The sequence below is a fragment of the Procambarus clarkii genome, chromosome 9 (genome assembly GCF_040958095.1).
Source record: "Procambarus clarkii isolate CNS0578487 chromosome 9, FALCON_Pclarkii_2.0, whole genome shotgun sequence".
In the NCBI taxonomy this organism is placed as follows: Eukaryota; Metazoa; Arthropoda; class Malacostraca; order Decapoda; family Cambaridae; genus Procambarus; species Procambarus clarkii.
In genome coordinates this window covers 36,266,246-36,290,827 of record NC_091158.1, presented here as the reverse complement: position 1 = coordinate 36,290,827, position 24,582 = coordinate 36,266,246, and the positions used below count along the sequence as shown (strand labels likewise).

The 24,582-nt window shown below is 45.5% G+C and overlaps 1 protein-coding gene and 1 pseudogene across 1 annotated transcript in view; one reads left to right on the top strand and one right to left on the bottom strand.

Moving 5' to 3' along the window:
- The window catches only part of LOC138362736 (serpin B3-like), a 433,705-nt gene that overhangs the window by 17,207 nt on the left and 391,916 nt on the right, over nt 1–24,582 (bottom strand). The window lies entirely within an intron of this gene.
- LOC138362735 (serpin B3-like) overlaps nt 5,208–24,582 on the top strand; it is a 65,229-nt pseudogene continuing 45,854 nt past the window's right edge.

Genomic DNA, 24,582 nt, shown 5'->3' with positions numbered 1-24,582 from the left:
AATGTAAAGTTTTCGTATTATGTTTTTTGTGTTTTCTTTACACAGAGTTTATGTCCAGCTGTAGCAACTGCTGGTTCTTATTGTTGGGGTCCAGCTGTAGCAACTGCTGGTTCTCATAGTTGGGGTCCAGCTGTAGCAACTGCTGGTTCTCATTATTGGGGTCCAGCTGTAGCAACTGCTGGTTCTTATTGTTGGGGTCCAGCTGTACAACTGCTGGTTCTTATTGTTGGGGTCCAGCTGTAGCAACTGCTGGTTCTTAGTTGGGGTCCAGCTGTAGCAACTGCTGGTTCTCATGTTGGGGTCCAGCTGTAGCAACTGCTGGTTCTCATGTTGGGGTCCAGCTGTAGCAACTGCTGGTTCTCATGTTGGGGTCCAGCTGTAGCAACTGCTGGTTCTCATAGTTGGGGTCCCTGTAGCAACTACTGGTTCTCATAGTTGGGGTCCAGCTGTAGCAACTGCTGGTTCTCATGTTGGGGTCCAGCTGTAGCAACTGCTGGTTCTCATAGTTGGGGTCCAGCTGTAGCAACTGCTGGTTCTATGTTGGGGTCCAGCTGTAGCAACTGCTGGTTCTTATTGTTGGGGTCCAGCTGTAGCAACTGCTGGTTCTCATTGTTGGGGTCCAGCTGTAGCAACTGCTGGTTCTCATGTTGGGGTGCAGCTGTAGCAACTACTGGTTCTCATGTTGGGGTCCAGCTGTAGCAACTGCTGGTTCTATTGTTGGGGTCCAGCTGTAGCAACTACTGGTTTCATAGTTGGGGTCCAGCTGTAGCAACTGCTGGTTCTCATAGTTGGGGTCCAGCTGTAGCAACTGCTGGTTCTCATAGTTGGGGTCCAGCTGTTGCAACTGCTGGTTCTCATTGTTGGGGTCCAGCTGTAGCAACTGCTGGTTCTTATTGTTGGGGTCCAGCTGTAGCAACTGCTGGTTCTCATAGTTGGGGTCCAGCTGTAGCAACTGCTGGTTCTCATAGTTGGGGTCCAGCTGTAGCAACTGCTGGTTCTCATAGTTGGTGTCCAGTTGTTGCAAGTAGTGTTCAGGCAGTGTGCAGAGAAGAATGCTAGTAAAGACGGCAGTTTATTAAGAAGAAAACAGGAAAGTAAGGCAAGATGCAAAAAAGACTGTGGTTTAGGATCCCCGCTGGGTAAGTCGACTGGTGGGTCATTAATGTAAACAGAGGCGGGGACCAAATAGCCAGAGCTCAACCCTCGCAGACACAGCCAGGTGAGTACTCAATCGTCAACGCCATCTGATACTTATCAACTGGGTGCCAAGTCTTGTAGAAATAATAGGAAAACACAGCAGACGCAGCTGTAAAAATGGTAACTAAGAGAAAAATGAGATATTTACATACCACAGAAACCAGCACAGGTAAAGCAAGTTATTAGAAATAAAGCTGTGCAGAAGATGCACAGTGACCACAACACAGCAGTTGCAACATCACTATCTGCGGGTTGGTACAAGAATTCAACAAACTACGAACCACTTAGTTTGATGACAGGGAACAGTAGAACAACAGAAATATCTTACATCGCATCAGGTTTGGATACCCATGTGCATGGAAAATAGTCTTACAGGTTCCGGAAGATAAGAGGAAGTGTCAGCACTGTGGAGAAATGTCAGACAGACCACTGGAACATTATCTAACACTGTGTAAAGTTACAAACCCAATATGATTTCAACTTAGATTCAACAGAGCAGAAGAAGTTGTTAAATACATGGGGCATAATCTTATTGAAGCGACCATACGAGTCATAAATACTCATACTCCGCCGTGACAGAAACGTGAAACAATTAGTGGGCCTGCAAAAAAAAAGTAGGTAAGTCATCATGTGGGTAAGTTATCAGGTGGGTAAGTCATCATGTGGGTAAGTTATCAGGTGGGTAAGTCATCATGTGGGTAAGTTATCAGGTGGGTAAGTCACCATGTGGGTAAGTTATCAGGTGGGTAAGTCATCATGTGGGTAAGTTATCAGGTGGGTAAGTCATCATGTGGGTAAGTTATCAGGTGGGTAAGTCACCATGTGGGTAAGTAATCAGGTGGGTAAGTCATCATGTGGGTAAGTTATCAGGTGGGTAAGTCATCATGTGGGTAAGTTATCAGGTGGGTAAGTCATCATGTGGGTAAGTTATCAGGTGGGTAAGTCACCATGTGGTTAAGTTATCAGGTGGGTAAGTCATCATGTGGGTAAGTTATCAGGTGGGTAAGTCATCATGTTGGTAAGTTATCAGGTGGGTAAGTCACCATGTGGGTAAGTTATCAGGTGGGTAAGTCATTTTATAGGTAAGTTAGCAGGTGGGAAAGTAATTTTGAAGGTAAGTTATCAAGTGGGTAAGTCATCAGGTGGGCAAGGTATCAGGTGGGTAAGTCATCATGTGGGTAAGTTATCAGGTGGGTAAGTCATCATGTGGGTAAGTTATCAGGTGGGTAAGTCATCAGGTGGGCACGGTATCAGGTAGGTAAGTCATCATGTGGGTAAGTTATGAGGTGGGTAAGTCATCAGGTGGGCAAGGTATCAGGTGGGTAAGTCATCATGTGGGTAAGTTATCAGGTGGGTAACTCATCAGGTGGGTAAGTTATCAGGCAAGTAAGTCATCATGTACGTAAGTTATCAGGTGGGTAAATTGTCGGGAGGATGAGGCATAAGGTATTCACCTAATTGTACGCACATAGGTGTACTTGCGAGGGCTGAGATAGATCTTTGGTCACCCCTCTTAACAGTCAATCAACTGGTGTACAGATTCCTGAGCCTATTGGGCTCTATCATATCTACACTTGAAACTGTGTATGGAGTCTACCTTCACCACATCACTTCATACAACATTAGTAACCTAATCTGACACTGAAAAATCTTTCTAGTGTCTCTGTGACAGGAGTTACTGTGGGAGGAGTTACTGTGGGAGGAGTTACTGTGGGAGGAGTTACTATGGCAGGAGTTACTGTGGGAAGTGTTATTGTGGGAGGAGTTACTGTGGGAGGAGTTACTATGGCAGGAGTTACTGTGGGAGGGGTTATTGTGGGAGGAGTTACTGTGGGAGGAGTTACTATGGCAGGAGTTACTGTGGGAAGTGTTATTGTTGGAGAAGTTACTGTGGAAGGAGCTACTGTGGGAGGAGTTACTGTGGGTGGGGTTATTGTGGGAGGAGTTACTGTGGGAGGAGTTACTGTGGGATGAGTTACTGTGGAAGGAGTTACTGGGGGAGGAGTTACTGTGGGAGGAGTTACTGTGGGAGGGGTTACTGGGGAAGGAGTTACTGTGGGAGGAGTTACTAAGGGAGGAGTTACTGAAGGAGTTACTGTGGGAGGAGTTACTGTGGCAGGAGTTACTGAGGCAGGAGATACTGTGACAAGATTTACTGTGTAAGGAGTTACTGAGGCAGGAGTTACTGCGGGAGGAGTTACTGTGGGAGGAGTTACTGCGGGAGGAGTTACTGAGGCAGGAGTTACTGTGGCAGGAGTTTCCGAAGGATTTACTGTGGGAAGAGTTACTGTGGCAGGAGTTACTGTGGGAGGAGTTAAAGTGGCAGGAGTTTCCGAAGGATTTACTGTGGGAAGAGTTACTGTGGCAGGAGATACTGTGGCAGGAGTTACTGTGGCAGGAGTTACCGAGGCAGGAGTTACTGTGGCAGGAGTTACTGTGGCAGGAGTTACTGTGGCAGGAGTTACTGTGGCAGGAGTTACTGTGGCAGCAGTTACTGTGGTAGGAGTTACTGAGGCAGTAGTTACTGTGGCAGGAGTTACTGTGGGAGGAGTTACTGTGGCAGGAGTTACTGTAGCAGGAGTTACTGTGGCAGGAGTTACTGTGGCAGGAGTTACTGTGGGAGGAGTTACTGAGGCAGGAGTTACTGTGGCAGGAGTTACTGTGGCAGGAGTTACTGTGGCAGGAGTTACTGAGGCAGGAGTTACTGTGGCAGCAGTTACTGTGGCAGGAATTACTGTGGCAGGAGTTTCTGTGGGAGGAGTTACTGTGGGAGGAGTTACTGAGGCAGGAGTTACTGAGCCAGGAGTTCCTGTGGGAGGAGTTACTGTGGGAAGAGTTACTGTGGGAGGAGTTACTAGGGAGTAGTTACTGAAGGAGTTACTGTGGCGGAGTTACTGTTGGAGGAGTTACTGTGGGAGGAGTTACTGAGGCAGGAGTTACTGAGGCAGGAGTTACTGAGGCAAGAGTTACTGTGGCAGGAGTTACTGTGGGAGGAGTTACTGAGCCAGGAGTTACTGTGGGAGGAGTTACTGTGGGAGGAGTTACTGAGCCAGGAGTTACTGAGCCAAGAGTTACTGTGGGAGGAGTTTCTGTGGGAGGAGTTTCTGTGGGAAGAGTTACTGTGGGAGGAGTTACTATGGGAGGAGTTACTGAAGGGTTACTGTGGGAGGAGTTACTGTAGGAGGAGTTACTGTAGTAGGAGTTACTGGGGGAATTACTGTGGGAGAAGTTACTGTGGGAGGAGTTACTGAAGGAGTTACTGTGTGAGGAGTTACTGTAGGAGTTACTGAAGGAGTTACTGTTGGAAGAGTTACTGTGGAAGGAGTTACTGTGGAAGGAGTTACTGTGGGAGGAGTTACTGTGGAAGGAGTTACTGTGGGAGGAGTTACTGTGGGAGGAGTTACTGTAGGAGGAGTTACTGTGGGAGGAGTTACTGTGGGAGGAGTTACTGTAGGAGGAGTTACTGAAGGAGTTACTGTGGGAGGAGTTACAGTGAGAAGTTATTGTAGGAGAAGTTACTGTGGGAGGAGTTACTGTGGGAGGAGTTACTGTGGGAGGAGTTACTGTAGGAGGAGTTACTGAAGGAGTTACTGTGGGAGGAGTTACTGTGGGAGGAGTTACTGTAGGACGAGTTACTGTGGGAGGAGTTACTGTGGGAGGAGTTACTGTGGCAGGAGTTACTGTGGGAGGAGTTACAGTGAGAAGTTATTGTAGGAGAAGTTACTGTGGGAGGAGTTACTGTGGGAGGAGTTACTGTGGGAGGAGGTTCAGTGGGAGGAGTTACAGTGGGAAGAGCTACTGTGGGAGGAGTTACTGAAGTAGTTACTGTGGGAGGAGTTACAGTGAGAAGTTATTGTGGGATAAGTTACTGTGGGAGAAGATACTGTGGGAGGAGGTTCAGTGGGAGGAGTTACAGTGGGAAGAGTTACAGTGGGAGGAGTTACATTAGGAGGAGCCAGAGGGAGGTGAGAGAACATATAAAGGGAGACTAGGAAAGTTTAGGCAGGTCTGAGGCGACTACCGTCTGGACACCTACACTGGTGGTGCTGCTTCAGGTGTGTCTCAGTGTTCCTCACCTCGGCCGCTGCTTCAGGTGTGTCTCAGTGTTCCTCACCTCGGCCGCTGCTTCAGGTGTGTCTCAGTGTTCCTCACCTCGGCCGCTGCTTCAGGTGTGTCTCAGTGTTCCTCACCTCGGCAAATCACATCAACTCAGAGGTAATATTGCCAGCAGTGTATACACTCACCGCATGTTGATCGTAGCCAGAGCCACCTCACTGCTCGGTGATCGTAGCCAGAGCCACCTCACTGCTCGGTGATCGTAGCCAGAGCCACCTCACTGCTCGGTGATCGTAGCCAGAGTCACCTCACTGCTCGGTGATCGTAGCCAGAGCCACCTCACTGCTCGGTGATCGTAGCCAGAGTCACCTCACTGCTCGGTGATCGTAGCCAGAGCCACCTCACTGCTCGGTGACCGCAGCCACAGTCGCCTACTCTGTAAGGAGGACAGGATATGACAGTGTAAAGGAACAGGATAGGTCAGTGTAAGGTAATTGTCGTGACGCTGAACCCCGGTTCATTCCGAACACAGCGATTACACAACACACAACACCTTGCCTCAGCAACCGTTACTACCACCGTGTACTCCTACACACACCAGACCCTTGAGGCGTACCACTAGGTTTGTACTGGAACACAATGAATGAACATATGGAAGGTATTTAAAGGCCGTCGTGTTTTGTCATTTAATTACCAAGAATAGACTCTGACAAATAATAATATATTAACATACTCTATTAGGTCAATACACTTCCAATACCCATAGACCACTTGACCTCCGCGATCACCACACACACTCGTAACTTCGGCCTAAGTCCCTAATACGGAATGATTACTACAACGCTCCACACCCGGTTAGTCTTACATTCAATACTCACATACTGCAGACTTAACTTGGTCACTAAGATCACAACAGGCTCTCGCATAGCTGTCTGCTACACTTCGCTGCTGCCACAAACGGGAATCCAAAGGACTTGCTAATTCAACCTCCACAATCAGACTGACTCCAGCCAACCATGGCCTCAATCATTTCACCACGCCTCTCGAGGAAGGTATAATCCGATTAACCTTATCCCTAGAGCGGTAACCTTGATCCTAGAAGCCTGACGAAGAATAATTCCTCTTTCCAGGAATTATTAATTTGGCTAAACAGCTTCGGTCTTAATCCATTGACCTTTCTTAGATATGTGATCCATAGTCTGTCTACTTACATGTACTTTCAATCATCATTCGTTAAGTGTTGTAGTAATGATCCTCTAGCTAATAATTCCTACTAACTTGTGGATTACAACACCACTCCCCTCCTTAAACACGCATATGTCCCCATATGCATCATTGCAATGGTTCCATTAGTGCAAGGACCTGGAGGATGCACCCACCATATGTGTACAACTAAAAAATCATCCAATAAATTCATCATACACACAATGAAATAAATTAAAATTTTCCCCGACATGACTCACAACACTTCTCCAACATATACATTATATTCACATCATAGCACAGGTAAAATAGTCTGTAATAATTTTTCCCATCTCCAACAATGCACATATACCTAAACTGCTGACATATAATTACATACAAACATAACCATAAAATTACATGGACCAGAATGCTGGCACTTAAACAGAAATGACACTAGTCATTAATATATACACAACACATATATATCTAAGGTTCTTCATCCTTAGTAATAAGTTAATTATACTTTAACATCTTGCCCTGTACTTTTGACATAAGGCTTACAATGATCACACAATGTTTCACTGGCCTCCTCCACAATTGGCAGCATCACTTCTCTTGTCTTCGTGTCCCATGGTTGCTAGGTCATAGATCCTCCATGACCCAGACAAAACCCAGGCTGTCCAGCCTGGTGAATGTTGTCAATGTCCCATCGTTGCTCTGAGGTAACGTGATCCTGGCCTCCAGAGCAACGGAGATTCCTACCCCAGGGTCATGTTCCCTTGGGTCTGTGCTGACGTCTAGTTCCAGGGCACCAATCCCAGAACGCTGTAGATCCCTCACAGCTCTCTGCTCTAGGCCCATCCGCCCAGAGTGTGTCCACCTGTATTCACACCTTCCCGACCGCTGTACCTGCAAAATATTCCCTCGGAGCCCCCTGGCTCGATCCCATTATTACATAACCCCCTCGGCTCCTTACTCTCTCCCCGTATATAGCCTGAGCGCAGCTGCAAAAACCATTGCAGCTGGCCCTTATCCCTGCTTTGATGTCAGGGGGCGAATTTCGCCAATAACGTCACGTTGGCTTCACTTCCACCCCCCTTTTTTTCTAGAATAACTGAGTGTAGCCTCATAGCTTCCCTTCTACTCTACCTGAAGCTCTGTGACATGATCCCGGGGGACCTTCTCAAGCCTAACACTCAGTAATGGTGCCGATGAGGTAATATACAGTATATACATACACATACATTATCACAATAAATACCTCATTAAAATAATTTCACAACTAATGTCACTAAAGCATCATACTGCCACTGGCTCGCCTCCAGCGAGATTCCTGTAACAACTTAATTAATGAGAAATTAATGTATGTACTTGGCTCGTCCACTGCAACCACCAACACCTGAAATTTTGAAATTCTACATTGTAATCTTATCCATAAGACTTACCCACTCCGACTTAATTAATGAAAATTTTAATGAAATAATGAATTTTTATTAGTCTTTTATGAGTCGTGTAGATATATCGACTTGGCTCGCCTACTGCAGCCACCAACTCCTGCAATTATCCACATTTCATCTTATCCATAAGACTTACCCACTCCAACACACCATTACCTCTGGTCATCCCAACCACTGATGACCTCATTATAACACCACACATCCCTACAACCACTTCCTGCGTCCTAACGCACCGACCTTGCTACGCCAATACTCACCTTACCGACCACTACCTGGCGCCCCTGCGCCACCATATACTCCACAACACCACACTCCATACCAGGCGTCCAAACGCCACTACACTACACCACCCAATGGCGTCCCCAACGCCATCAACAGAACACCCGGCGTCCCCAACGCCCTCAACACAGCACCCGGCGTCCCCAACGCCCTCAACACAACACCCGGCGTCCCCAACGCCCTCAACACAACACCCGGCGTCCCCAACGCCCTCAACACAGCACCCGGCGTCCCCAACGCCCTCAACACAACACCCGGCGTCCCCAACGCCCTCAACACAACACACGGCGTCCCCAACGCCATCAACACAACACACGGCGTCCCCAACGCCCTCAACACAACACACGGCGTCCCCAACGCCCTCAACACAACACACGGCGTCCCCAACGCCATCAACACAACACCCGGCGTCCCCAACGCCATCAACACAACACCCGGCGTCCCCAACGCCATCAACACAACACACGGCGTCCCCAACACAACACACGGCGTCCCCAACACAACACACGGCGTCCCCAACACAACACACGGCGTCCCCAACGCCCTCAACACAACACACGGCGTCCCCAACGCCCTCAACACAACACACGGCGTCCCCAACGCCCTCAACACAACACACGGCGTCCCCAACGCCCTCAACACAACACCCGGCGTCCCCAACGCCCTCAACACAACACACGGCGTCCCCAACGCCCTCAACACAACACACGGCGTCCCCAACGCCCTCAACACAACACACGGCGTCCCCAACGCCCTCAACACAACACACAGCGTCCCCAACGCCCTCAACACAACACACGGCGTCCCCAACGCCCTCAACACAACACACGGCGTCCCCAACGCCCTCAACACAACACACGGCGTCCCCAACGCCCTCAACACAACACCCGGCGTCCCCAACGCCCTCAACACAACACCCGGCGTCCCCAACGCCATCAACACAACACACGGCGTCCCCAACGCCCTCAACACAACACACGGCGTCCCCAACGCCCTCAACACAACACACAGCGTTCCCAACGCCCTCAACACAACACACGGCGTCCCCAACGCCATCAACACAACACCCGGCGTCCCCAACGCCATCAACACAACACCCGGCGTCCCCAACGCCATCAACACACGGCGTTAAAATTACCAGTAATGCTACACATGCTACACCTAATCGCTACAATGCCAACAATGTCATGCACTATACTACATCCATAATATCAACAGTCAAAACATGCACAATTCACTACAGTAAATACTATGCATTATGCTGATAAGCCACTACATGTGCACTCCACTACACAACCCGGCATACAAATGCCAATGCATAATCATGCACTACACTTGGCGTCCAAACACCAATACACAACCATGCACTACTCCCGGCGCCACACACCCCCACCAACGGGACACGCTCCATAATGATACCTGCACCCACTAAAAATCTCCATGGCCCTCTCTAGGGTACACTAGACGGTGAACCCCAGACGTCAAATTATGCGTCGCTCGCTATGCCAAGGCGTCCATAATTCGCTGCGCCTATTTTCTGTATCTACACCTGACAACGCTGGAACTCGCACAGTACTTTAGGTAATATTTCATTATCCTTAAAATATTCGATTTACACGTTACATGAAATTTAATTAACTTTAAATTACGTAGTTTTCACGCTTAATTTCACCTTAGCAACGGTTTCTTACTATTTCCGCCTTACCAAAGATATAAAACAAGCTCCAAGGTGCGGCTCGCTTGGCCCGCATATGGCCCACGCTGGCCCACATTCACCCGCGCTAGTTTACCTCGCCACGCTGTATAATCAGCACTACGAACACTGTATAATCCGCACTACGAACACTGTATAATCCGCACTACGAACACTGTATAATCCGCACTACGAACACTGTATAATCCGCACTACGAACACTGCACTTGTTTTGGATCCCGATGCTTCAGTGATCCAGACTTGCATCTTAGCCGTCTCTCGTTGCGGGAATCTGGAAAGAAAGAAAGAAATAAACCCCTCATGTGCCCCACAATGGCCTAGTCCCTTTAATTAACTAACTCCTCTGACCTGGTCTCACCTGACCCTTCTTTCCTCCGTCTAGTCACCACCATTCTCACCACAACACGACGTCTACCATTTCCCGAACATTCCCTCACCAACTAAACCAGAACCACACTTCCTTCATCTCGCAAAGTGTTCCAAAACCTGTTTGCGCTGCCACCAAATATGTCGTGACGCTAAACCCCGGTTCATTCCGAACACAGCGATTACACAACACATAACACCTTGCCTCAGCAACCGTTACTACCACCTATACTCCTACACACACCAGACCCTTGAGGCGTACCACTCGGTTTGTACTGGAACACAATGAATGAACATATGGAAGGTATTTAAAGGCCGTCGTGTTTTGTCATTTAATTACCAAGAATAGACTCTGACAAATAATAATATATTAACATACTCTATTAGGTCAATACACTTCCAATACCCATAGACCACTTGACCTCCGCGATCACCACACACACTCGTAACTTCCGCCTAAGTCCCTAATACGGAATGATTACTACAACGCTCCACACCCGGTTCTTATTGTTGGGGTCCAGCTGTAGCAACTACTGGTTCTTATTGTTGGGGTCCAGCTGTAGCAACTGCTGGTTCTTATTGTTGGGGTCCAGCTGTAGCAACTGCTGGTTCTTATTGTTGGGGTCCAGCTGTAGCAACTGCTGCTTCTTTTTGTTGGGGTCCAGCTGTAGCAACTGCTGGTTCTTATTGTTGGGGTCCAGCTGTAGCAACTGCTGGTTCTTATTGTTGGGGTCCAGCTGTAGCAACTGCTGGTTCTTATTGTTGGGGTCCAGCTGTAGCAACTGCTGGTTCTTATTGTTGGGGTCCAGCTGTAGCAACTGTTGGTTCTTATTGTTGGGGTCCAGCTGTAGCAACTGCTGGTTCTCATTGTTGGGGTCCAGCTGTAGCAACTGCTGGTTCTTATTGTTGGGGTCCAGCTGTAGCAACTGCTGGTTCTTATTGTTGGGGTCCAGCTGTAGCAACTGCTGGTTCTTATTGTTGGGGTCCAGCTGTAGCAACTGCTGGTTCTTATTGTTGGGGTCCAGCTGTAGCAACTGCTGGTTCTTATTGTTGGAGTCCAGCTGTAGCAACTGCTGGTTCTTATTGTTGGGGTCCAGCTGTAGCAACTGCTGGTTCTTATTGTTGGGGTCCAGCTGTAGCAACTGCTGGTTCTCATTGTTGGGGTCCAGCTGTAGCAACTGCTGGTTCTCATTGTTGGGGTCCAGTTGTAGCAACTGCTGGTTCTTATTGTTGGGGTCCAGCTGTAGCAACTGCTGGTTCTTATTGTTGGGGTCCAGCTGTAGCAACTGCTGGTTCTTATTGTTGGGGTCCAGCTGTAGCAACTGCTGGTTCTCATTGTTGGGGTCCAGCTGTAGCAACTGCTGGTTCTCATTGTTGGGGTCCAGCTGTAGCAACTGCTGGTTCTTATTGTTGGGGTCCAGCTGTAGCAACTGCTGGTTCTTATTGTTGGGGTCCAGCTGTAGCAACTGCTGGTTCTTATTGTTGGGGTCCAGCTGTAGCAACTGCTGGTTCTTATTGTTGGGGTCCAGCTGTAGCAACTGCTGGTTCTTATTGTTGGGGTCCAGCTGTAGCAACTGCTGGTTCTTATTGTTGGGGTCCAGCTGTAGCAACTGCTGGTTCTTATTGTTGGGGTCCAGCTGTAGCAACTGCTGGTTCTCATTGTTGGGGTCCAGCTGTAGCAACTGCTGGTTCTCATTGTTGGGGTCCAGTTCTAGCAACTGCTGGTTCTCATTGTTGGGGTCCAGCTGTAGCAACTGCTGGTTCTCATTGTTGGGGTCCAGCTGTAGCAACTGCTGGTTCTTATTGTTGGGGTCCAGCTGTAGCAACTGCTGGTTCTTATTGTTGGGGTCCAGCTGTAGCAACTGCTGGTTCTCATTGTTGGGGTCCAGCTGCAGCAACTGCTGGTTCTCATTGTTGGGGTCCAGTTGTAGCAACTGCTGGTTCTCATTGTTGGGGTCCAGTTGTAGCAACTGCTGGTTCTTATTGTTGGGGTCCAGGTGTAGCAACTACTGGTTCTTATTGTTGGGGTCCAGGTGTAGCAACTACTGGTTCTTATTGTTGGGGTCCAGCTGTAGCAACTGCTGGTTCTCATTGTTGGGGTCCAGCTGTAGCAACTGCTGGTTCTTATTGTTGGGGTCCAGCTGTAGCAACTGCTGGTTCTCATTGTTGGAGTCCAGCTGTAGCAACTGCAGGCTCTTATTGTTGGGGTCCAGCTGTAGCAACTGCTGGTTCTTATTGTTGGGGTCCAGCTGTAGCAACTGCTGGTTCTTATTGTTGGGGTCCAGTTGTTGCAACTGCTGTTTCTTATTGTTGGGGTCCAGCTGTAGCAACTGCTGGTTCTCATTGTTGGGGTCCAGCTGTAGCAACTGCTGGTTCTTATTGTTGGGGTCCAGCTGTAGCAACTGCTGGTTCTCATTGTTGGGGTCCAGCTGTAGCAACTGCTGGTTCTTATTGTTGAGGTCCAGCTGTAGCAACTGCTGGTTCTCATTGTTGGGGTCCAGCTGTAGCAACTGCTGGTTCTCATTGTTGGGGTCCAGCTGTAGCAACTGCTGGTTCTCATTGTTGGGGTCCAGCTGTAGCAACTGCTGGTTCTTATTGTTGGGGTCCAGTTGTAGCAACTGCTGGTTCTTATTGTTGGGGTCCAGCTGTAGCAACTGCTGGTTCTCATTGTTGGGGTCCAGCTGTAGCAACTGCTGGTTCTTATTGTTCGGGTCCAGCTGTAGCAACTACTGGCTCTTATTGTTGGGGTCCAGCTGTAGCAACTGCTGGTTCTCATTGTTGGGGTCCAGCTGTAGCAACTGCTGGTTCTCATTGTTGGGGTCCAGCTGTAGCAACTGCTGGTTCTCATTGTTGGGGTCCAGCTGTAGCAACTACTGGTTCTTATTGTTGGGGTCCAGCTGTAGCAACTGCTGGTTCTCATTGTTGGGGTCCAGCTGTAGCAACTGCTGGTTCTTATTGTTGGGGTCCAGCTGTAGCAACTGCTGGTTCTTATTGTTGGGGTCCAGCTGTAGCAACTGCTGGTTCTTATTGTTGGGGTCCAGCTGTAGCAACTGCTGGTTCTTATTGTTGGGGTCCAGCTGTAGCAACTGATGGTTCTTATTGTTGGGGTCCAGCTGTAGCAACTGCTGGTTCTCATTGTTGGGGTCCAGCTGTAGCAACTGCTGGTTCTTATTGTTGGGGTCCAGCTGTAGCAACTGCTGGTTCTCATTGTTGGGGTCCAGCTGTAGCAACTGCTGGTTCTTATTGTTGGGGTCCAGTTGTAGCAACTGCTGGTTCTTATTGTTGGGGTCCAGTTGTAGCAACTGCTGGTTCTCATTGTTGGGGTCCAGCTGTAGCAACTACTGGTTCTTATTGTTGGGGTCCAGCTGTAGCAACTGCTGGTTCTTATTGGGGTCCAGTTGTTGCAACTGCTGGTTCTTATTGTTGGGGTCCAGCTGTAGCAACTGCTGGTTCTCATTGTTGGGGTCCAGCTGTAGCAACTGCTGGTTCTTATTGTTGGGGTCCAGCTGTAGCAACTGCTGGTTCTTATTGTTAGGGTCCAGCTGTAGCAACTGCTGGTTCTCATTGTTGGGGTCCAGCTGTAGCAACTGCTGGTTCTTATTGTTGGGGTCCAGCTGTAGCAACTGCTGGTTCTTATTGTTGAGGTCCAGCTGTAGCAACTGCTGGTTCTCATTGTTGGGGTCCAGCTGTAGCAACTGCTGGTTCTTATTGTTGGGGTCCAGCTGTAGCAACTGCTGGTTCTTATTGTTGGGGTCCAGCTGTAGCAACTGCTGGTTCTCATTGTTGGGGTCCAGCTGTAGCAACTGCTGGTTCTTATTGTTGGGGTCCAGCTGTAGCAACTGCTGGTTCTTATTGTTGGGGTCCAGTTGTAGCAACTGCTGGTTCTCATTGTTGGGGTCCAGCTGTAGCAACTACTGGTTCTCATTGTTGGGGTCCAGTTGTAGCAACTGCTGGTTCTCATTGTTGGGGTCCAGTTGTAGCAACTGCTGGTTCTTATTGTTGGGGTCCAGCTGTAGCAACTACTGGTTCTCATTGTTGTGGTCCAGTTATAGCAACTGCTGGTTCTCATAGTTGGGGTCCATCTGTAGCAACTGCTGGTTCTCATAGTTGGGGTCCAGCTGTAGCAACTGCTGGTTCTTATTGTTGGGGTCCAGCTGTAGCAACTGCTGGTTCTTATTGTTGAGGTCCAGCTGTAGCAACTGCTGGTTCTCATTGTTGGGGTCCAGTTGTAGCAACTGCTGGTTCTCATAGTTGGTGTCCAGCTGTAGCAACTGCTGGTTCTCATTGTTGGGGTCCAGCTGTAGCAACTGCTGGTTCTCATAGTTGGGGTCCAGCTGTAGCAACTGCTGGTTCTCCTAATTGGGTTCCAGTAGTAACTCGTGGTTTTCATAATGCAGTGTACATTTCCCCATCTGTATTTTCACGTTGAAGTTCCGACTCTTCTTGTTTCAATTTGCTTCGTACCCAGTTCATTAAAAAAAAACTGGTGACACCCATATCTCAAGTGCCTAATATATAAATAAAAATGGAAAAGTTCGTTTGTTCAAAATCGTTAATCTCCGAAAGTTCTTCACCGGTTGTTTTGAAATTTTTACACAATGTTCTATTCGCATCCGATCAGGTTTTTATGTACAAATTATATTGATGTCTCGTATGCGACGGAATAATACATGCTCTTTTTGAAATGTTTTGTTTTTCATATGTTTTTCTTGTGAAAGAAATCTTCAAAACCTCTTTACCGATTGCTTTGAAATTTTGACACGGCGTTGCATTCGAATTGGGGAGTGTTTCTATATACTTATAGCAGTCAAGCGTTGTATACATGTACACTTGCCCCCACGAAGGATGTAACCTTCAATGTAAGTACATAGGTATGACGTCGACCAAGCTGACGAGGCGTTTGACATGCCATCTTCAATCTGGTGCCCCTAGGAATCACATGAGACAAGCCCATGACATTAATCTAACAAGAGAAATGTTGAACAAGAATACTTGCATAATAGACAAAACCCAAGATTCAAGAAGATTACAAATTCTTGAGGCAATTCACATAAGAATAGAGCGACCTACCATGAACACCCAAATCACGGAACTATTTACTCTACCCACCATGAGAGTAAGGACAAGACAAGAACATATCGATGCCAACACAGAAGACAATGTCCAACATAACAGGCCAATTACACTGGATTAATCTTTGTGTTTAGATAGGAGATGCCTCGTATGGGCCAATAAGCCTTCTGCAGCCTCTATGTTTCACCTCACATTTATCCCTTATGTATCCCCCCATGTTTTTCACCTTCATTGTATTATCACCTGACCTAATGCGGGTATAAAATCAACTAGTATTGTAAGATCTGTTCACTTGAGAATGAACCATGGAGGTTCGAAACGTCGTGCAAATTATACAAATAGGTGTAATACACTCTATAGTAAATCACTTCTTTTCTTCTCCTTAAAAGTACGAAAATGAGTTTTGGAGAACTCCTATTTCAATTAAGGCCTGATGCTAAGAAAATAGTTAGAGGGATAGAAGCCCTAAACCAGAAAATAATAAATACAGAATATGCGGTCATATTCAATGAAACATGTTTGAAAGAAAACCTGCTGCCAGTATACACCAATATATATATATATATATATATATATATATATATATATATTATATATATATATATATATATATATATATGACAATGTCAGACCACGGAGGAAAAAAGAAACAGGAAATTTCCTTAAGTACTTTCGTATATTAAATACATCTTCAGAAGGTCATATATACGAAATAATATACGAATATATACGAAAGTACTTAAGGAAATTTCCTGTTTCATTTTTCCTCTGTGGTCTGACATTGTCACATTCTTAATCACGTGTTTATTTTCGTGATATACACACACATATATATATATATATATATAATATATATATATATTATATATATATATATATATATATATATATATATATATATATATAATATATAATATATATATATATATATATATATATATATATATAATATAATATATATATATATATATATATATATATATATATATATTCCTGTCCCCTGAAACCATCCCTGTCCCCCAGTCCCCCCCTCCCCCACCTCCTCGGCCTCCCAACCATTCCTCACTCCACCGTCCCCTTGTCCTCCCCACCATTCCCCACTCACCCATTACCTCTTCCTTCCCATCATGCCCCACTTCCCTGTCCCTTTGTCCTACACACCATTCTCCAGTCCCCCCATTCCCTCGTCCCCCACCATCCAAAACTCCCCCGTCCCCTCGTCCTTCCCCACCATTACCCCCTCCATTGTCCCCTCGTCCTCCACATCATCTCTCACTTCCGTCCCCTCGTCATCCCCACCATTCCCCACTCCCTCGTCCGATGCCTTCCCAAATGGTCTCATGTTCACATCAGAAAATTGGGAACATCAAGTGATGTGATGTTCCCATCACTGAAATATAAGAAAAACAGTTAAAAAATGAAATGAAAATATGAAAAGTAAAAAAATAAACTATACTCCCAAAGTGAAAGGTATGGTAAACAACACAGCTCAGTTCCAACGCAATTCACACAAAATTAAATCAAAATGAAAAATGAATAAAAATCTATGAAAATTCAATTTAACAAACATAGAAACATTGAAATGGAATTGTTACATATTTAGAATAGCATGTGTGTTCCTCTTACATGCAACAGATGGCGCTGTTTTTTAAAAAATGTATAGTTTTACCTGTAACAGGTGTGGCATACTTACGAAATGATCGGTATGGTAAACAACACAGCTCAATTCTAACACAATGTCACACAAAATAATTCAATAAAAATAAAACAAATCAAAACCTATGAAATTAAAATTTATCAATGCAATCGGGAACATTCAAATGGAATTCGTGACATTTAGTATAACGTGCATGTTGCTATTATGTGCAACAGATGGCGCTGTTTTTCAAAAATGCATGTTTTTTTCCTGTCACAGAGGTGGTATCTATATAGTAGGTATATAATAGTAGGTATATAAAAGGACACGCATATTCGAATGGAATGTTGTGTCAAAATTTCAAAGCAATTGGTGAAGAACTTTGGGAGATTACAGCGTGTGTTACTCTTACATCCAACAGATGTCGATGTTTTTTAAAAAAAAAAGCATGTTTTCTCCAGTCATAGGTAAGGTATGTATATAGAATAGCCTCGGCTATCACCTCATTATGTCCGGTCGTGATGGTCAAGTGGATTAAGGCGTCTTGTACATACCAGTTGCGTTGCTCCTGGGAGTATGGGTTCGAGTCACTTCTGGGGTGTGAGTTTTCAGTTGCATATTGTCCTGGGGACCATTCAGGCTTGTTCGCATTTGTGTTCCTCACGTGTGCCCCAAAGAATGAGGTGATTTGGTAAAATGTTATGCCCAAGATTACTATCCGAGTGCCGGCGGTGGGGTGGTTCAAATAGCCTCGGCTATAACCTCATTATGTCCGGTCGTGATGGTCAAGTGGATTAAGGCGTCTTGTACATACCAGTTGCGTTGCTCCTGGGAGTATGGGTTCGAGTCACTTCTGGGGTGTGAGTTTTCAGTTGCATATTGTCCTGGGGACCATTCAGGCTTGTTCGCATATATATATATATATATATATATATATATATATATATATATATATATATATATATATATATATATATATATATATATTAGTATATTTTGGTAGCAGTCTTTCCTGTAGACATATATTATTATATATGACCGAAAAAGTAAGATTAATAATTCTAACACTTATTATACTTATCTATTAATTTTATAAATTACCACTTATCTATTAACAATTCTTCTTTTGAATTACCTCCAACAGTGAAAAGAAATGTACGAAAGATTGAGAAAATTCGTGTTAGAATTATTAATCTTACTTTTTCGGTCATATTTAATAATATATATATATATGTCATACCTATTAGCCAGAACACACTTCTCAGCCTACTATGCAAGTTCTGGCTACTAGGTACGACATTATATATATATATATATATATATATATATATATATATATATATATATATATATATATATATATATATATATATATATATATGTCTATATATATATATATATAAAAGTAAATGTTCGTTTGTTCAAAATCGCTAATCTCAGAAAGTTCTTTACCGATTGCTTTGAAATTTTCACACATCGTTCCATTCGCATCCGAGCGTTTTTAAATATTCATATTATATAGATGTCACGTCTGTGACGAGAAAAAAAACATGCTTTTTTGAAAAACTGTATTTTTTCATGGTAGGGAAATCTTCGAAACCTCTTTACCAATTGATTTATAATTTTGACACAACGTTGCATTCGAATAGGCGCGTGTTTTTATATATTTCCTACATACATGCCACACCTGTGACAGGAAAGATTGTGTTGTTTTTAACAGCGCCATCTGTTGGATGTGTGACGGTAACGCGTTGGTGTTCGGCTGTTCAAAGCTAGGGGTATGGCCTCGTCACATAGTATTAAAAAAAAATAGAAAATCTGGAACTTCGTCTGTGGTAAGGTAAGGAGAAGACACACAAAACACAAGTAAATTTTAACAATGGAATTTTAATTACGTTAAATAAACAAAACATGAATAAAATGGACATACAAATTCGTATAATAAAATCAATCAATCAAAATAATAAGAATAATTAAATGGCAAAATGAAAAGTTACGTTAAGACAAGTGAGCAAAATAACAAGAAGTGCAATATACAAAAAATGGGAGGTGCAGAATATTGGCTTTAAGCTATCACCTCTCTCAGTACACGTACGCCAAAGCTTACGTCTACCAGGAAGAAGTGTTAACCGTGTAACAGCACTGAATATTCTGAGGACTGAGGTCGTGGCGGCCCCAGACATCAAGTAGTATGGGGGGGTGGAGTGTAGTGGCAGCCAGACCGGCGACCAATCAGCGAGGAGCCGGCAGCAAGACAGGTAGTTTGGCGGTTTGAGTCTGAGCAGATGTTCCTGGCTGCATACGTTTTGCGCTCTGGCAAACCTTGGAGATGTTGTTGTCGTTGTTGGACATTTCTTCCATAGTAGTTTTATATAGATGTAACAACGTATTTGTGGAGGGAAGAGCAGGCTCAATCTCTTGAAGGAGATTATCGTCACAACTCTCCCCCGAAGCCTGCGGTTCTGGAAGAAGTACGTCGTTATGTGGTGGAGTAATGGATGGAGTCGCTTCTACTTCATAAACTCTGGAGAGATCATGGGCTAAGGTGTTGTCGGAATCTTGGTATAGCGTGTCTCCAGGTTGAATTTCTGCAGTTAGCAAGCCCATAGTAGAAGACGTTGAGATGAGAAGTGGGCGTGCTGCAGGAGGTGTAGGGTGGTGTGGTCCGTGTTGATGGTGGACCGAGCACTTTTCAGGTGTGGAGTGAAGTGCTGGAGCTACAGGAGGATGGAGAGTAGCTCCTTGCCAATTAATTGTTCTTTAGTTCCTTGTAGCAGTAGTCGCTGACAGGTGTATTCTTCTCGCCTCGTTGCTGCATCACGACACCACCAACGTCGGTACCACTGGCGTCGACATGGAGGATGAAGGGCTTATCTGACGAGGTGAGAGTGGAATTAGAATATGGCAAAGGAGCGCGATTATTATCCTGAAAGTATTTGGGAAGATCATTAAGGATTTCGGAATTAGAAAGCGCTGACTCCTTGTCAGTGCTTTCGGGAGGAGAAGCTGGGAAGGTCGCACTGTGGATGTAGGGTTCTGTGAAGGTAGAACAGTTAGTCAGGACAGTGGGAGGAGTACCATTATATTGCTTCAGGAGGTTGACGTGGCACAGCTGGGTCTTCCGCCGCCTATCTGGAGTCTCTATTACGTAGTTGTTGTTATTCCTGCACTCTTTGACGCGGTAGGGTCCTGAAAACCTGTTTTGTAAAGGTGAACCTGGGATAGGGAAGTATGCAAGGACGAAGTCTCCCGGCTTGAATTTTTTTACTTTGCTGGTCTGGTCGTAATGAGTCTTCATTCTCTCCTGGGCTTTCAATAGATTATCATGGGCAAAACGGTGGACTCTCTCTAGAATGTGTTGAAGGTTTTGAAGAAACTGGGGCACATTCTGATGCTCACTGAAGGTGGCATCTCGGAGAGAGTCTTTGAAAGCCTTAAGGGGAGTACGGCACTTACGGCCGTAGAGCATCTCATAAGGAGATACTCCTAGGGACTCATTGGGGAGACTTCTGTAAATACACATTATAAGGTCAATCTGCTTATCCCAATCCTTCGAGGTTTCACTACAAAACTTTTTCAAGAGTGCTTTGATAGTCTGATGACTACGTTCAAGAGAACCCTGTGAAGCAGGATGATAGGGGCTGGACAATACCTGTTTGATGTTGAACTCCTCCAGTGTCCTTTTGAAGAGATCACTGGTGAAGTTGGTACCACAGTCGCTCTGAATCTCCCTGGGAAATCCGTATTGAGTGAAGATCTTCAATAGATGTTTTATAACCGTAGCAGCCGTGATGTTCTTCACTGGAACTGCTATGGGAAATCTGGTGGTAGGACACAGGATGGTTAGGATGTAGGCGTTACCTGAACTGGTCCGAGGTAAAGGACCAACACAGTCTATTATGAGTCTGTGGAAAGGTTCCGCAGGCACCTGTATGGGAATCAGTGGCGCTCTGGGAATGGAGATGTTCGGTTTGCCTGCCATCTGACATGTACGACACTGTTTTACGTACTGTTTGACGTTATTTACCATACCTGGCCAGTAGTAGTCTTGACGAATTCCATGGTAAGTCTTGTTGAAGCCGTAGTGGGAGAGCGCTCCGTGGGCCAGGTGTAGAATAGTGGGCCGCAGGCTGGTGGGAATCACAAGTTATTCGATGTTGGCCCAATCGTCCTCCTCCTTCAGTTTACTGGGTCTATATCTGCGGTAGAGCAAGTCGTTCTCTAGGAAGAACCCAGGAATACTGTCGGGTTGAGTCTCAGCCTGGAAAAAACAATGGTGTTAAAGTAAGATCTTCCCTCTGCAACTTACGGAACTCCAACTTGGTCAGATGCGGGGGTAGTTTCTGAGGGTCTTGAGGGACAGCGGTAGCAGTAGAGTCAGCTGGCTGTGGACGTGCGGCTTGTGCACGGGTGGTCACGAGAACCGGAGGAGAAACTTCATCACTCTCTTGAACCTCTGCTGGAACATACGCTAGAATAGGGTTACTTGGCACAGAGTTACACACCTGGGGTTTGTCCATGACGATCAGGTTGGTCGGTTGCAGGTCTTCTGCCAAGTCGTTGCCTAGGAGAAGTTGCACTCCAGGCATGGGAAAAGGCTTTTCCCTGACGGCGACTTGGACTTCTCCGTTCACGTAGGGACAATCCAGGTGGACTCTGGCGAGAGGGTATGGAGTGGTAGCAGTGAGGTCAGTGATGAAGACAGTTTCTCCGGTGTAGACGATGTTGGGCACAGCCGACTTCAAGATGATCGATTGAAGAGCCGCTGTGTCCCTCAAGATCTTCAATTTGAAACGTCCCTCCGGATTTGAACCGTTGGCAGAGACAGTTCCAGTATACAGGTGGTTACTGAAAAGAGAAAGATCATTAACATTAACACCAACATTCATCACAGGCTTACCGGACTTAGGAGGAGTTGGTTTGGGTTTTTGTTGGTCAGTGGTTCCCTTGTATTGAGACTTACCACACTTGTCTATGGTATGTCCATAGAGTCTACAATACTTGCAGTACAATTGCGAGCCAGCTTGATCGGGGCTCACTTTCTCGTAACTGTACTACGACTTCTTACTGGAGGATGGTTCGGGTGTCAGCCGGTGGATGAGGCTGTAAGTGTCAGCCGACTTAGCACACTTCAGGTAGTCGGTTTCTTCTTTATCTGCTAAGTAGAGGCGGACAGGAGGCGGCACACGTCTCAAGAATTCTTCAACAAGCATCAGGTTGACGAGTTCTGTAAAAGTAGAGACACGTGCTGCTTCCAGCCATTTCATGAAATATCTCCGTTTTGTGTTAGCAAACTCGAGGAAGGTAGTGGTACTTGCCTTCAGGTGGTCACGGAATTTCCTTCTATAACTTTCAGTAGAGAGGAGGTAGGCGTCCAACACTGCTTGTTTCAGAGTGTGGTAGTCATTCTCAGACGCCAAAGTACTGAGTGTGACTGCAGCTCTACCTGTAAGATGGACTCTGAGAAGTGTGGCCCATTGGTCGACAGGCCAACTGAGTTGATTAGCAAGGGTTTCAAAGGTGGTGAAAAACACGTCAACTTCTGCTTCTACAAAGGATGGCATTAACTTACTTGCATGTGATATATTAAAAACTGACGGGAAGATTGGCAGTAGCTTGCTGGCGTTGAGCGAGGTGTGAAGTTTCCAACGTGTATTCTCGTTGACGACACTCTAGAGCCAGAGTCGCTTGTTGCTTGTCATGCTCACGTTGTATCGCCAACTCTCGTTGTTTTGTTTCAAGCTGTACTCGTTCACGTTCACGGAGTAATGCGACCCTTCACGTTCGTGTTCTTCTCTCCTCAAAGCAGCTTCGCGTTCTCTGAGGGTGATTTCTCGTTCTTGTTCTTCCCTTCGTATGGCAGCCGCTTCTCTTTGTTGTTCGAGGGCTTCCCTTTTGCTGTTCACGTTCAATCTTGGCCAGCTCTAGTTTGAGTTTTCATCGTCGCCAAATCAGTTTTATCTGCAATATAGTAAGTTTCATGAGTTTCAGAGTCTATCTTACCTTGCTCTAAGAAATGATCCAGCAACAGGTTGTGTATTTCACTCTTGTTGGCTTGGTAGGGAACTGTTAGTTGATACTCATGTGCAAGAGTTTGTAATTCAGTCTTCTTGGCATGACCTAAAGTCCCTATTGCACCTGCTGGATCTGCACGGAAAGCTTGGAGACGAAACATGGTGAAATTAGCAAATAAATGTACACGAATATTCAGTAGTGAATGTCAGAAACAGGACAACGTGGCAACTGATACCTATCCTGTGAGATCTTTAACAATTAAAGTTAAGTAAAAGATGTTAAATGATTAATTTAAATCAAGGGCGCAGGAAATCTTGTACCCGGTACTCATGTAAGAGGATAAGGGCAAGAAAATCCTACTAACAAATGAAACAGAGTTTCGAAAACAAATGAAACAGTTAATTGCCTCAAAAGTTAAATTGGTAGTCCAAGGATGTAGGCATACCTTGCCAAGTCTCTATAGGACATAAAGCAAGTTTTTCCTACTGAATTTAATATGATACTTACAGAATTAGCGAACTTTTGTGCTCTGAAAAAAGTAAGCTAATTCCCTACCGTTGTATGTATCATCATCTCTGACTGACGTGTAGGGGTGCGAGGTGTCAACTGGTGACGAGAACTGCTGCTGAGGTCCCAATTCAGCAACTAAAGTTCGAGCTAGAGGAACTATGGCCCTCTTTGTCCTCCTACAGTCAGATTGCAGAAGATTGGGTACTCTTGACCCGGGGCAGACCACAGTACCAGGGTACCAATATGATGATCTGTCAAAAATGAGAAATATCCAAGGGACAAAGATGGTAAACACGAGTAATAACACGGAGGGAGAGATGACCAATTAAGAGTATGACTTGAGGCCTACAGTCACCACGTAATCCAAAGTTGTCTCACCTTCACCATATGTTACTCTCGTAATGCACATTACACCGCACCTTATAAAAAAATGAAATTGAATATGAAAAATAGTAAAGCTACGTTAACAAAGTTAAATACGCTTACCATAAATTACCACTTGGCACCAGTACCTGAGTGAAGCTCCTAGGACAGGCCCCCATATAATATGTGACGGTAACGCGTTGGTGTTCGGCTGTTCAAAGCTAGGGGTATGGCCTCGTCACATAGTATTAAAAAAAAAAATAGAAAATCTGGAACTTCGTCTGTGGTAAGGTAAGGAGAAGACACACAAAAACACAAGTAAATTTTAACAATGGAATTTTAATTACCGTTAAATAAACAAAACATGAATAAAATGGACATACAAATTCGTTATAATAAAATCAATCAATCAAAATAATAAGAATAATTAAATGGCAAAATGAAAAGTTACGTTAAGACAAGTGAGCAAAATAACAAGAAGTGCAGTATACAAAAAATGGGAGGTGCAGAATATTGGCTTTAAGCTATCACCTCTCTCAGTACACGTACGCCAAAGCTTACGTCTACCAGGAAGAAGTGTTAACCGTGTAACAGCACTGAATATTCTGAGGACTGAGGGTCGTGGCGGCCCCAGACATCAAGTAGTATGGGGGGTGGAGTGTAGTGGCAGCCAGACCGGCGACCAATCAGCGAGGAGCCGGCAGCAAGACAGGTAGTTTGGCGGTTTGAGT